Source organism: Triturus cristatus, chromosome 11 (genome assembly GCF_964204655.1).
Source record: "Triturus cristatus chromosome 11, aTriCri1.1, whole genome shotgun sequence".
Taxonomy (NCBI): domain Eukaryota; kingdom Metazoa; phylum Chordata; class Amphibia; order Caudata; family Salamandridae; genus Triturus; species Triturus cristatus.
The window spans coordinates 12219864-12234879 of record NC_140594.1 but is presented as its reverse complement, the minus strand read 5'-3'; positions in this window follow the sequence as shown (position 1 = coordinate 12234879).

Below are 15016 nucleotides of genomic sequence, written 5' to 3'. Positions count from 1 at the left end.
AAGAAAAGAAAGTGTGCCAGGTCTTGCGGAGACATATCGTCGCAGCCGCAAGCCGGCAACACTTGTCCACGATGAGATCCCCTAGGTACAGCCAGCAGAAAATGAAACAGATTAAACCTGAACCTGATCAGTAAGAAACGGTCATAACTGGACAATTGCCAGGATAAATAGGGTTCCATGAGCAAGGTGCTTTTTACTAATACATGATTACGAACACTTTCTTTTTTTAGCTCACGTGATTCCCTATCTTGGATTCTAAGATCAATAAAAGCTTTCTTGACCGTTATAACATCCTGTTTAGTGATCGATTCAGGGGATAAAAAGAGTTCAGGGCGACCTAGATCAGCAAAGCACTTAAAAAGATACTTTAACCAGGGAACCTTCATCCTGTTGTCCCATGTGAGTGACTCTCTTAAAATAAGCTGGGTTAGTGGAATGTTATCATTTAACCAACAATTCATCCAGCATAACATGGGATTAACAGCAATCTTGTCACTTACGAAGGAAACCCCCAGTTCCTCGTGCACGGAGAAGTTGGCCGTGCCCCTGGGAACCCTTAATACTAATTTCAAAAAGTTATTTTCAACAGTCTGTAAGGGATCCGGAGGAACATAACCCCAAATTTCACTTCCATAGCACGCTGTGGAGACACTTTTTGCTTGGTAAAGTTGGAGCAAGGCGGCAACTGGACTATTGCCCACTTTCTTAGAAAAGTCCATTATTGCCGCGTTTACCCTAGTGACTTCTCCCTTCTTTTTTTCAATCACGGGTCCCCAATTTAATTGACTGTCAAAGAGGACCCCGAGATAGGAAAATGTATGTGTAGTAGGAATACGTACACCATTTACATTTAGGCAGTTTACTTTTTTATTTCCCTGTCCGACCTTCATTATGTATGATTTAGAGTTATTAATGCTTAACTCTCTTGAGGTCATGAAAGAATGGAAGGAGTCTAGTAAGATTTGTAGTCCGTTTGCTGTTCTTGATAGGAGAACTGCGTCATCCGCATATAAAAGGACTGGCAGCCCCCTACGGCCTATGTACGGATAATCCGTATTGGTGCTTAAAAGATGCTCTTCCAGATCATTTATGTATAAGTTAAAAAGGAATGGGGCCAGGATGCAGCCTTGTCGGACACCACGATGCACCCCAAAGTCTTTGGTCACATTCAGGTCTTGGGTGAATCTGACATTTGCATTGGTGTCCGAGTGCATATCATCTAACAAATCAACTAAGTTTGGATCCACACCCATTTTTAGCATGGCGTCCCAGAGCTTCCCCCGGCTCACACAATCGAAAGCCGAGGAAAGATCCATGAACGCCATATGGATCGTTCCTCTTCGAGCCTTAGTATACTTCGCGATGATGAGGTATAAGTTTAAACATTGTGAAATCGTAGAATGACCAGGCCTGAATCCATACTGGATTGAAGATATTATATTATTTTCTTCTGACCATCTGACCAATCTGTTCAAAATTACTCCTCCCACAACTTTAACCACGGAGTTTATTAAAGATATTGGTCGATAGCAGGCAGGGCTACTGCGGTCTCCTTTTTTAAAAATAGGCACAATAGTGGATACCCCCCATGATTTTGGGCATCCACAAAGCACAGCAGCATTAAGTACAGCTGTAAGGACCGGTGCCCAGAGTGTTATACAAGATTTAAAAAGATCAGGAGGGAGACCGTCAGGTCCTGGGGCCTTGTTGTTTGATAGGCCTTCTATGCCCTTTATTACCTCATCAGTTGTGAAGAACAGGGATTTTTCACTAATTTCTTTTAGACTGCATTGTACCTGGGAACCATTACCTTTAAAAATGGAACTGAAGTGGTTAATCCAAACTTCTTCTGGGATTTTGGTGCCTGTACTTGAAATACTGGGATGATCAAATAAGGGCTTGTTAATGATCTCCCAGAACTTAGAGCTATTTTTTAGTATCTCTGGATCTAACAAGGACTCCCAAACGCTTTTCTTAATAGCACGTTTGCGAATGGCAAGAGACTTTTTGTACTCAGCCCGCAACACCCTGATGGTTGAAGGATCTCTCTGGTTTGTTTTTAATGCTTTCTTGAGCTCGCGACTGGCCTTCGAACAGTTGCTGTCAAACCATTTTGGATTATTGGATGAGTTAGCTATCCTCTTAGCAGGTAACGTTAAAAGTGACTCCACCTTTTTAGCAATCTCATTAAAAGACGTCAGAATTTGTAATGGTGCTGAAGCAGTAGATGTACATGTTATCAGATCATGATGGCATACATTGTTGATAGAAAAATAAAATTGCTTACAGTCCACCATTGACCACTTTAAGCGTCGCTTGCCATTAATACATTTAGTGGTACCACAGTCCTCTCGAGGGTTATGTTTTTCGAGTAAGTTCACACCCATAGTAATACATAAAGGATTGTGATCGCTAAAAATGCTTGAAATAATCGAAAAATCCCCAACAAAATTAACAAATTCTGCCGATAATAGAATATGGTCTATATATGACCCTGTTGCGTGACCTTTAAAAGTAGGGGTTGAAAATACAGTTTGTTCCTCAACTATTGACATAGCAGTGAAAAGGTTATATTCATTCATTAAGTCATTTAAACATGAACCCCTTCGCGAGTGATCAAAGTGTATTCCTTCCAGATTGTTACAACCCAAATGACCAACAGGACTCAGGCTAGGATTCCCACATAAATGAGTGTTGAAATCACCCGCTATTATCTTAAGGCGGGGAAGGGAATCATCATTGGCCCTTAGGAATTCACGCAATGACTCCATATTGCAATCGCCAGACTGACTCACTGCGTTATAAAAGTTGATCAGAGCAAAACTTGTACTGCCCCTCTTAAATTCGACAACCTGAATATTATTATTGCCAGAGTGATGTACAGTTTTAAGGCATATTAGTGATAAGTTAACAAAGATTGCCAAACCCCCTTTAGCTCTACCACTAGGTGAAGGAACTGCCGAAGTTATAAAACTCTCATAACCGTCAATGTGTATATTTTTCCCCACTGCCCAGGTTTCTTGGAGGCATATAACGGGGTAATTTTTAACAAAGGATAACCAATCTATATTAAACAATTTATCCTGCAGTCCAGCTATATTCCAGGATAATAGCCCCTCCTTATATTTAATTGGTTCATGTTGTATTATAGCCACATTTCCACATACAATTTGAGTGATAGGTGTTAAGCCTGTACAGCAGCGTACCCCATCTGTCCCGGGATTAGCCGAAGAACAAGCTTGAGGACAGGCTGGGTTTATATCAGTGGGTAAACCTGGTATATCTATTTGATTCCAGCCAACCAAACCCCCATCCTTACTGCCTTGCGGTTCTAACCCTTGTAGAATATCTCCAAAGTCTGTAACTTCTGGCAATCGGTCGGTGGGGAGGAGGTTAGAAGATGTGTCAGGTAGTCATTCCACCCCATCCAGTCCCCCCTCATCTGAGAAGATGCCATACCTATTGGAGATGGGGATGTTAAAGTGATTATTAAAATGAGTAGAGTAATATTGATCTGGAGGGGGTGGTCGTATTGGACGTTCCCTTCTATCCTGACTATACCCCCAGTTATTAGTTGGTACCTCAAAACCCCAGCCATTAGATGTCGCTGGCCATATAGGCCTGGTGAAATTATGGGTAGGCTTAGGATAGGACATGCTCCGCTGTTTTTTGCCGAAAAATTCTAGGGTGAGAGGAATGATGGTACCTCTTCTGCGCTGCGGCGGCAAAATATTTGGCAGGATGTTTGGTAAAACTGCAGAATTGGCAAAATTTATAATAATGCAGTCACCCTTGAATTTTTTAGGGTTTTGACCTATCCATGGGACCCTTCTGGCTGACTTAATATCACCAGCTAGCTGTTGTTTCCCCCACGGGGCCAGCTGCATATTGCCTGATAACCAGTGCAGGGCCTTACTTGTTACTGCCGGGGGGGATTCTGATTGGTCTGGGGCTAGTGGGGGGACGTTAGCCAATACCAGTACTAATGGAGCCGCATCTTCCAGAAACTGTACCATAACTTCTTCTGTAGTAGGTGCAGGTATTACAGGCGGAATTGGGGGTAATGTATCTCCTGGCAGTAAATGATGTGTCGCTGTAGTTGAGGACTGTTCCTGTAGATTTGCGTGTATAGTGTTTGAGGTAGTGCCTCCCTCAGATGAAGGAAAAAGAGCCTCTTTTACGGGTAGAGCTAGGCTGGTAACTGTGTCTGATATATTAGACACAGCTTCTACTAACTTTTTTTGATCTGCACCTAGTTTCTTTATATCAGCAGTTAGCTTGTCCAATTTGGTCACTACTGGTTTAATTAAGATTTTAAGTTTAGTGTCAATTAAATCAGCTAATCTTGATAATAACTCCTCATCCACATTATACTTCTCGGGTTCTTCTACTTTCCCCCTGCTTTTGTCCCTACTTCTCACGGGTGACGCAACCCTCTTCTTCCCTAAAAGAACTCCACCACGGTATAATTGAGTTTTTCTACATTTTCTGATGGCACGTGGCGCATGATCTAGAACTGGGGGATCAGCTTCATTATTTGGCTGCTCACTCTCCTGCACAATTTGATCTTGGTCTTGATCAGTGTCAACTACCTGACATTCCGAGTCATTAGCCCGAGCTATGTCTTGACCCTGTGTTGTACGAGTACTCAGGTTTGAAATGCCATGTTCTAAGGTATCAGAGTCTAAAACTGCACTTCCCTCGACCTGAGAAGGTTTATCAATCCAGGGTGAATCAGGTGAAGGGCTTAGGGGAGATAAGTTAGGGGACAGGCTAAGACCTAAGGATTCGCGCCTCTCGTTGTTAATCTTAGAGACTACTTGTATCATATAGTTTTCTATTGAGTTACCTCCCGCCGCTAAATTCTTTTTAGGCATTCTTCTTGAACTAGTAATAATAACCAAATAACAACAGTGTTATAATGGATGACGGTATATCCAAGAAGTAGAAACAAGTATGAATAGTCTTACTGCAAACCACGCAAAACGAAGACAGTAAGGGCTGAGTAGCGTGTCCAGTCCAGTCTCAGCCTGTCTCGGACTGTCTAAGACTGTCCGCCCTTTGTCCGGGCTTCGTCCGGCGTCCCGCACACGCGTCCCGCTATGCGTCAGGGGCACGATTTTATAGGAGGAGCAGGGGGCGGGAAGAGACTCCAGGTGCGCTGCGTTGATCCTGCGCGGAACCCTGGGTCTCGCAGTCCCGGCCCCTGTTGAAAGCGCCTCACACTCTCCTCGGCCACGGTAAAATGACCAAAGCTCCACTCCACCACTTCTGTAGGCAAACGAACAGGATGTTAAGGTCAAAGTCACGAACTCTGCACACAGCTGCGAGCGGCTCCATGTCCATGATTCAGTGGGTCAGCATGACATCTGCAATGTGACTGTGGGAGACAAGACCTGTGTGACATATAGGTGTGTGATCATCTGACAGCGCACAATAGTGTATGCAACTGTGTCCCTCATGCAGCTGGGTTATGTGCATGGCAGACTGTGATGTGTTAATGTACAGGGAGTTGTAATCGCAGAGACTCATGTGTCTGATTTGCATGATGTGGGGTCTTCTGGGTCCTGGATATGTTGTTTGCATGGGATGGGCAAGTGTGCCAGTCATCTGCAGAGTCAGATTTACCCCTGAGCTATGATTGTGAGTCAGTGCATATTGTTGTTGTCTGGATGCCCTGCCCCTGTGACAGGAGACAGTGTTGACTGACTTTCAGGGCATCCCAGTGCAATGGCATTGAACTTGCTATGAGTGAGCCTGCGTAGTGTTCAAGAGTGCACCATGCACCCCATTGTGGCCTTGCCCATCAGGACATGAGTACATCATAGTGTGTGTTGCTGGCATGCATTCCAAGCATGTGAAATGAGTCTCTGCCCATCACTTCATCCGGACACCTGTACTGAGTCAGTCGCAAGAGATGTGCTGTGTGTCTAGTGACATACTCCTACATGTTCACTTGCATGTACAACTAATGTGTGGGTGGTGCATGTTGGCACATTGGTGTGTTAGCATCCAACATGCAACGGACATATGTATGAAAGTCAAGGAGGGATCTGTGTGCCATGGTTGATGTTGAGAATTACATTTGTCTCATCCTAAACAGTGTTGGCACTTTGAGCTGTGTTCAGCTGATGATGCCAGGGCTTGCCCTGTGATGTTATGTACTCACTGTGGTGTGTGCAGTTGGTGCAGGTGACTGATGTTGTTCTGTTACTCCCTATTCCTATCCAGATACATCCACAACCACAGGAGGGGACAGCTCCACGGACCAGGAGGAGCCACAGAGCCTGACAGGGACAGAAGGAGAGGAGTCAGGCGGACCCAGTGGCATGGAGGGCGAGTTGAGCCACACAGAGGAGTCGTTAGCACCATCCCCCACAGCTGAAGACCACAGCAGCTCTGAGGATGACTCCCCTGTGCAGGTGGGTGTCAGCAGCCACCAAACACCAGCTAGTGAGGCTGTCTCCGCCACCACCACCACCACCACTACCACCACCCTCCCATCGGCTCCCATCCCAGAGGTCCCTGTGGGCTCCCGTGTTCGTGAGCATGTCTCTTTTGTGCCAGGCACCGCACCCCCTGCCCCTGTGTCCCCTGCTGCCCTGAATGAGGAGTCTGTGGACTTACTTCGACAGATCCATGTAGGGCAGACGTCGATACTGAAGGACCTCCATGCACACACAGGTCTGTTGACACAACTGGTGTCATTCATGGAGGGCATTTCCTCGGGCATGTCTGCCCTACAGAGGACCAACCAGTCCATGGCCTCCTCCCTGACGGCAGCAGTGTCCCTCCTCCAACAGTCCCACACCCCTCCTACCCCTGCACCACCCACTATTCCTAGCATCCTACCTGTCCCAAGCACAGAAACCTCCGAACCAAGGGCTAGACGTGCACACAAGCAAGCGCAGGGGACTGATTCCACACTCACAGGGGCTGGTTTGCTGACACACACACAGTCATGCACAACCACTCCACAGTCCTCCGAGACCTCTCTCTCCCAGCCCCCTTCCCTTGCCTCACCTGCAACCCCATTCCCCCAGAAGCTCTTCCTCTGTGACCTTAGCCTCTTCCTCACCGACCCAGCAGATCCTGATTACAAGGGGAAGAGGAAGTCCCCACACACAGAAGGGGCATCGGATACCCTCCCCCAGGCACAGTTTGACCAAGACGCCCCCCCGCAAGTCCCCCAGACGCAAGAAGAGCAAGATCCCCCCTGTAGGAGAGTAGGGTCTGCTATCCTATGGTCACCCCAAATGTTTGCTTTTTGCTTCACTGGTTTTTGACATATTGAGGCTGTGGGCCTGCTAATCAGACCCCCAGCCTGCTGTTCTCTCTAACTAAATTGACACTATGCACCCTAGGTGCATAACCAATTGGAAGTGGATCACCCTGTGAGCCCCTGTACCAGTGTACACTAGGTACCCAGGGCATTGGTGCATCTAAGGCCTACCAGGGGCTGAAGCATGTATTATGCCACCCCTGGCCTGGCCTAACAAATTTGACACAACTGGCTGATCACTCAGCTGGGGTAAGTTTGTGTAACCATCTCTTACTTAGGTGTAGTATACCTATACCTAACCTTAAATGGGACAAATGTTAACCTATAAGTCACTCCTATGGCAGGCCTTGACAATCCTGAAGGCAGAGTGCTTGGTTCCATGTGAGATGGTGCTCTGGCATGAGCTGAGCCTGTCTGCAGTGGTCGGAACAACTTCCTTCTACCGTTTCCAGATATCGTCATACCATATACTCTTAAGTGCATTATGAACCTCGCGGTTAAATGCTATCTTTGGTTTGGCTTTATCAAAACATGTCGAGTAAGGTGTCATACGAATTGGAATACTAACCCCTCGCCAACTCTGGCGATGGGATTAGCATTCCACCCTTCTAGAGGGACACGACATGTACAGTACCTGAAACCCGGGTAAAATCCGACATAGCCTCAGCTCCACAAAATGGATGCTGCCACCACAGACACAAGTCTGCCCTCCTGCTGCTGGGAGTCCTTCCAGCTTGGGAGACGTGGACAAAGGGTTTCCTGCCAGGGGAGGTGCGTGCACCACCCCAGACAGGATTTTGTGTATTGGTCAGGTAGGGATTGATAGAAACCAGACATGCCTGAGGCTCACAAGGAGCCTCGGTGCATATGCCAGTTCAAACCAGTCCTGGGGCACACCAGCCCCGGACCTGGGGCGAGCTGGACAAAGGATTGGGGGTGTAACCACCCCCCTTCCTGGTCCCACCCCTAGGGAGGGACCTCGCAGGTAGTCCGGCCCCTAGAATCTGCTTAAAGGTAGGAGCTGTGTCCTAATACTTCAGACATCCTGGAATCAACTTAACCACAGGAAGAAGACGGGAACTTCGACGCTCTGCTGCACAGAGGACTGAAGGAAATCTCCCCTAAGGTCAGGGAGTGACCATCTTGCTAACGCAAGCACCAACCAGCTACTGAACGTCTGCTTTGCCGCCGCCTCCTGCCGCAGCCCGAGCCCAGAGCCCGACAAGACCTGGACCTCCAGACCGCTCACCGCCCGATCCACAGTCCCTGAGAAGAAGGAACCCGTGGAGGCACCGAGACACGTGGAGCCAGCCATTTTGAAAGACCGACGACAAGCTGCAAGCGCAGCGACAGAGGCTCCCTCCAAGTTGTGCTTTGGGTCCTGAGAAGCCCAACCACCGAGCAGCATCTGCACCAAAGGTGAGCCCTCCAGCATCTCCACGATCTGAGTGGGGCCCCTCTGCACTTTGCATCTCGACGCGCCTGCCCGGTCCCTGGCCCGTTGGCTAGTGGCCATTTTGGCGACCTATTTTGAAATCAACGATGCTGGTCTGGTTGCTCCAGACTGGCCCTAGCTGCTCTCCAAAAGAGCAGTCCCTCTGACCTTGCTGGTCAGAACAATCAGCTTTCATCTCTTTCCACGACTCCTGCCTTTGTCAAGGCTTGTTTGCGTCTTTCGAGTCGCCGACACCGCCGACAGCGAGAGCCTGCGTGGGACAGCTCGAGAACCGACTCCTGGATGTCATCGACCTTCAGGGACTACGTGGCTGCGGAGACAAGCTACCCCTAACCACCTGTTTGCACCCAACATCGCCTGGTACCGACCTGGTGCCACGCCGGTCACTGGCTAGTGACTGTGAACACTGTCCCCTCTACTTTCAGGTCTTCTCCAACTCCGATCCACCCTTGGATCCAACGCATCTCTTCTGGACCGACCGCCTGCAGCATCTTTGTCATCAGGCTCCATTGAATCGATAGAAGAAACCCGACGCACTTCGAGACTTATGCACCCGCTTCCTGTGGGTGAGGTAAAGCTGGCACTCCGGTGCCCAAGTGTAGAGAAACAGCTCTAGTGTCTGTGTTTTGAATCTTAAGATCGTAGTCCATCCAGAAGACCCTTTCTGCAGTAACTTTTAAACTTTTACACACCCGTTGAAAACCTATGGGAGCCCGCGTGTAACTTTCCTCACTGCACACACGACCCGTGGACCTCCTGGTCACTAACTGAAGTTAGCTCCTTGTAGGCCCAGCGATTCTAGAGGCCCTAGGCCTTTTCCCTTTCCTGTTCGTGGTACTTATACCACTATTTTAGTATATGGTTTGAGTGGCCACCAGGGCCCATCCATATAAAGTGCAACTTCTGTATATTATAACATTGTCTTGCTTAGGGATTTGTGCTCCTGTGCTCAAAAAGAGTCTAGGGGATACTTTGAGAAATAAATACATATATATTTTCAATATATATCTGTGTGGTGTCCTTTCATTGGTATAAAGGGGGGTTGCATTTGGTAAAACAGCCTGCTTAACACGCTTTAACGAGTTTAGCCTCAAAGACTGCTTAGCCTACGCTACCACTAGGGCAGCTAGTCCGAAAAGGTTGACTTACAACCACACCATAAGGGTTGCTTGGCATGGTACAAGGTGGTCACTTTAACTAGTGAACATCATATACCAGGCCAACTTCTCACACCCCCCACCACGCAGCTCCAAGGCAAAGTCTCCGTCCACCATCCCCCAGGCCACCACTCCAGAGGTTCCCCCGGCACTCCCTGCCCCGGGTTCCCCCACACACAGATACACCATCCCCAAAATGCTAAGGCCATCCCCCCTAACACTTGCTCCTCCATACGTGGTCAGACAGTTGGTGCCACTGATGTGGGGACCGTGTTCCCCCCCCTGCCCTGCCGACCTCACCTGTCCCCCATTCCACTCCCATGGATGTAGGCACTGCTTTGGAGTCCACGACCACCCTGTCTGACTTGGGCACTGCAGTGGTGAGCCAATCCACTCCATTTGACCTGCCCACTGGAGTTGTGCCGGCACCCACCCCATCTGACTTGTGCCCCACAGTTGTGACAGCACCCACCACTTCAGTCAGCTCCACTGCAGTTGCAAGTGTCTCGCCTGCATCCCCCACCTCTTCACTGCCTCCTTCTGCTGCGCTCTGATCCTGTCTCTACGGTGCCTGGCCTGTTTCCCATGTATGCCCCTCCGAGGGGATGACCTCGGTCCTTAGCAGTGCAGGCAAGCAAGGTGCGGCAGGTGTCACTCTAGTTCACTCCTTGGCATTTTGACATGGACTGGCCATTGGCCTTTTGGTTGCACAGACGTTTAGCATTTCATATACTGAATTTGTCAGTCTAGTTCACTCCTTGCCATTTGGACATGGACTGGCCATTCGCCTTTTGTTGGAACAGACGTTTCGCTTTTCATATGCTGAATTAAGCATTTTTCTTTGTCCCTGTGAACTTGATTTAGCTGTACATCATGTTGATGCTGTTTTACATGCCCTTGCACCTGTAATGCTTGGTTTCCAATGTTGCATACTGATGTGTTGATGTGAGGTACTCCCTGTGGTCCATGAGATATGTATCCTATTCTGGTGGGTATCCATGTCATCCTTTGCAGCTACCTGGGTGTGTCAGGATCAACTATTTGTGTACATCTCTCTGTGAGCATTTCATTGGCATGGTCACATCTGTGGCTTGCACCCCTGCACATGTGATGTGCTTCCCATTGTCCAAATTGTCACTTCCACATACTTCGTGCTCATCACTACTGGCCCTACAGGTGTGGGCATCATTGTAATAGGAGCAACTGGGTCCTGTGTGCAACTTGCTAGACATATGTTTTGGGTATGTGCAGCTGACTTAGGGGAGACTCCCGTACCCAGGCTGTTGTGACCAGAGCCCTCATTGTGTGGTAACTGGTGGCTGACTGACCAAGTGTTCTGCTAACATGGGTGGGACTTGCGGTGAATATGTTTGGCACAGCTGGGCTCCCACAGGAGCAGTGTCCCCTCAAGTTAGTGTGTTGTCCAGTGACATGGCCTGGGCACATGGTGTGTGTTGTATGTGCATGTGTATGTGTCCACATCCCTGTTCATACACCTACAGGGTTCCCTTGATATGTTCCTGTTGTTGATGCTTGCTGAGTGGTACTGGGTTCATCCCACTACTTTTCCAATGGGCTACCAGATTGTTGGGTGCATGATACACTACTGTTAATTGGTGTATCAGCATTGGGATTTGTCAGTTCTGAGTGGTGATGATGTTGTCAGACACAGATGGGACACAGTCACGGTTCCTCAAGGCACTTGTTTGTTTGCAATATCATGTAGTTGTCCCTAGGTGGTAGTTTTCAGTGATTGAGACATTTGTATGTGTGTATGACTGCTCCCACTTGTCGGGTTCACGGCAGCGATGCTGGCAGGTGTCAGCATGGGTGCCTTGTGTTCCTCCTTGGCATCTGCATAGTCCTGGGACTGTGGCAGGGATTCTGAAGGTTACATGAGCTTTGAGGTCATGGCCATGTACCGCATACTGTGCAGTGTGTCTGTCATTCCCCTGGGTTGTAAACAGTCCTTGTGTGATGTGTGTGTGCACCTTAGTTCCTGCCAACATACCTGTGTTTGTCATGGGTGCATGTGCAATGTCACCTGTCCATGTGGACTTCACAGATACACATTGTTGCAGTTCAGGTGTGTGGTGTTGATGGTGGACTGATGTGAATGTTCGCATGGATGGTCCCCATGCTCACGTTTGTCCATGGATGAGGGGCCATGCTGAGTGATTTGTGTTTGTGTATGTGTGATGTACTTTTGTGCCACAGGACACATGTCTGGGTTTCCCAGTTTGTACGACATCTGCCTTTGTCATCACAGTGGAGGTGTCATGCATGCTTGTGTCACCCCACTGTCTGGTCCCTGTGGGTAGTGATGTTGTGTGTCACTGTTGCGTTAGTTGGTGTTCATTCCAGCTTGTGTCACATGTGTCTGTTGTGCTCTCTCTCATCTCCCAATGCCTGATTGCCCACTGAGGGTGTCCCAATGATGGTTTACTTTTGTATGGCACTGTGTCCACATCTGTGTCACTGTGGTTCAGCCCCCCTCATGTGTTGTGTAGTTGCCTGGGGATACTGTGACACACACACACACACATGCTGTGTCAGATGTGCAGTGTGAGTTTGCCTGTTTGTGTTTGTGCATCTGCACCAGTGCATTGGTATTGCTGTTGTGGGCCTTTGTCTTGATGTTGTTTCTGTGATTTTGCATGCTGTCCCTGTGAGTCATATCACATCATTGTGCACATTCATCCTGGTTGTAAGGTGCCATTGCTGGCATGGAATGTGAGTTTGGGATCTGACACCTACAGTCTACACATGTTGTTTTGATTGGTGTGTCTATTCTCGAGATGTGTGCATGCTTGGTGATGGTCACTTCTGCTGTTATGTCATTGTACGCCGTATGCATTGTCAGCCCCCATGTGTGGTACTTGTCTGCACATGGCTGAGAGTGTTATGTTTTCACAGCACTGTTAGCCTCACCACATCTCTGTGTGTATGGGACACAACCACTAGTTTTCCCCAGAAGTGTTTGATGTGTTGGGAGCAGGGATCATACATGCTGTTTGTTATTTGCAGCTTTGACCATGATGACACTTACCTTTTGGTCACTGTGATGAGGGGGGTTTGGTCCGCATCACCACAATGCTCCACATCTGCTGCATTTTGTGAGCCCCCACTTAACTTCTGCTCTACACAGTGAGGGGGTGTTCTTTTTACATTGCCACAGTGCTATGGTGATGCTTGCCCGTCACACTCATGTGTTGGTCAAACATGTGCTGTTACTTACATTGTAGGCTCGTAGCCATAATCACTGTTGTGGGCATTTGTCACAGACTACACACTGTTGTCATGATGTCATGGGGATGTATTTTGCGGACATACCTGATGTTTGCGTATGCTGGATGTGTTGCGCATCACCCATCCTATGGCTGGGGGTGGCAGGGGTGATGGGCAACAGGTCCCCTGTGAGTGGGGATGGCAGGGGTGATGGGAAACAGGTCCCCTATGGGTGTGGGTGGCAGGGGTGATGGGCAACAGGTCCCCTATGGGTGTGGGTGGCAGGGGTGATGGGCAACATAAGCCCTGTGAGTGGGGGTGGCAGGGGTGATGGGCAACATAAGCACTATGGGTGTGGGTGGCAGGGGTGATGGGCAACGTAGTCCCTATGGGTGGGGGTGAGAGTAGTGATGGGCAACAGGTCCCCTATGAGTGGGGGTGGCAGGGGTGATGGGCAACATAAGCCCTATGGCTGGGGGTGGCAATAGTGATGGGCAACAGGTCCCCTGTGAGTGGGGGTAGCAGGGGTGATGGGCAACATAGTCCCTATGGGTGTGGGTGTGGGTGGCAGGGGTGATGGGCAACATAGTCCCTATGGGTAGGGGTGAGAGTAGTGATGGGCAACAGTTCCCCTGTGAGTGGGGGTGGCAGGGGTGATGGGCAACATAAGCCCTGTGAGTGGGGGTGGCAGGGGTGATAGGCAACATAGTCCCTATGGGTGGGGGTGAGAGTAGTGATGGGCAACAGGTCCCCTGTGAGTGGGGGTGGCAGGGGTGATGGGCAACATAAGCCCGATGGTAGGGGGGGACAATAGTGATGGGCAACAGGTCCCCTGTGAGTGGGGGTGCCAGGGGTGATGGGCAACAGGTCCCCTGTGAGTGGGGGTGGCAGGGGTGATGGGTAACATAGTCCCTATGGGTGTGGGTGGCAGAGGTGATGGGCAACATAGTCCCTATGGGTGGGAGTGAGAGTAGTCATGGGCAACAGGTCCCCTGTGAGTGGGGGTGGAAGGGGTGATGGGCAACATAAGCCCTGTGAGTGGGTGTGGCAGGGGTGATGGGCAACATAGTCCCTATGGGTGGGGAGAGAGTAGTGATGGGCAATAGGTCCCCTGTGAGTGAGGGTGGCAGTGGTGATGGGCAACAGGCCCCCTGTGAGTGGGGGTGGCAGGGGTGATGGGCAACATAAGCCCTGTGAGTGGGGGAGGCAGGGGTGATGGGCAACATAGTCCCTATGGGTCGGGGTGGCAGGGGTGATGGGCAACAGGTCCCCTGTGAGTGGGGGTGGCAGGGGTGATGGGCAACAGGTCCCCTATGAGTGGGGGTGGCAGGGGTGATGGGCAACATAAGCCCTATGGCTGGGGGTGGCAATAGTGATGGGCAACAGGTCCCCTGTGAGTGGGGGTAGCAGGGGTGATGGGCAACATAGTCCCTATGGGTGTGGGTGGCAGGGGTGATGGGCAACATAGTCCCTATGGGTGGGGGTGAGAGTAGTGATGGGCAACAGTTCCCCTGTGAGTGGGGGTGGCAGGGGTGATGGGCAACATAAGCCCTGTGAGTGGGGGTGGCAGGGGTGATGGGCAACATAGTCCCTATGGGTGGGGGTGAGAGTAGTGATGGGCAACAGTTCCCCTGTGAGTGGGGGTGGCAGGGGTGATGGGCAACATAAGCCCTGTGAGTGGGGGTGGCAGGGGTGATGGGCAACATAGTCCCTATGGGTGGGGGTGAGAGTAGTGATGGGCAACAGGTCCCCTGTGAGTGGGGGTGGCAGAGGTGATAGGCAACATAAGCCCGATGGTAGGGGGTGACAATAGTGATGGGCAACAGGTCCCCTGTGAGTGGGGGTGCCAGGGGTGATGGGCAACAGGTCCCCTGTGAGTGGGGGTGGCAGGGG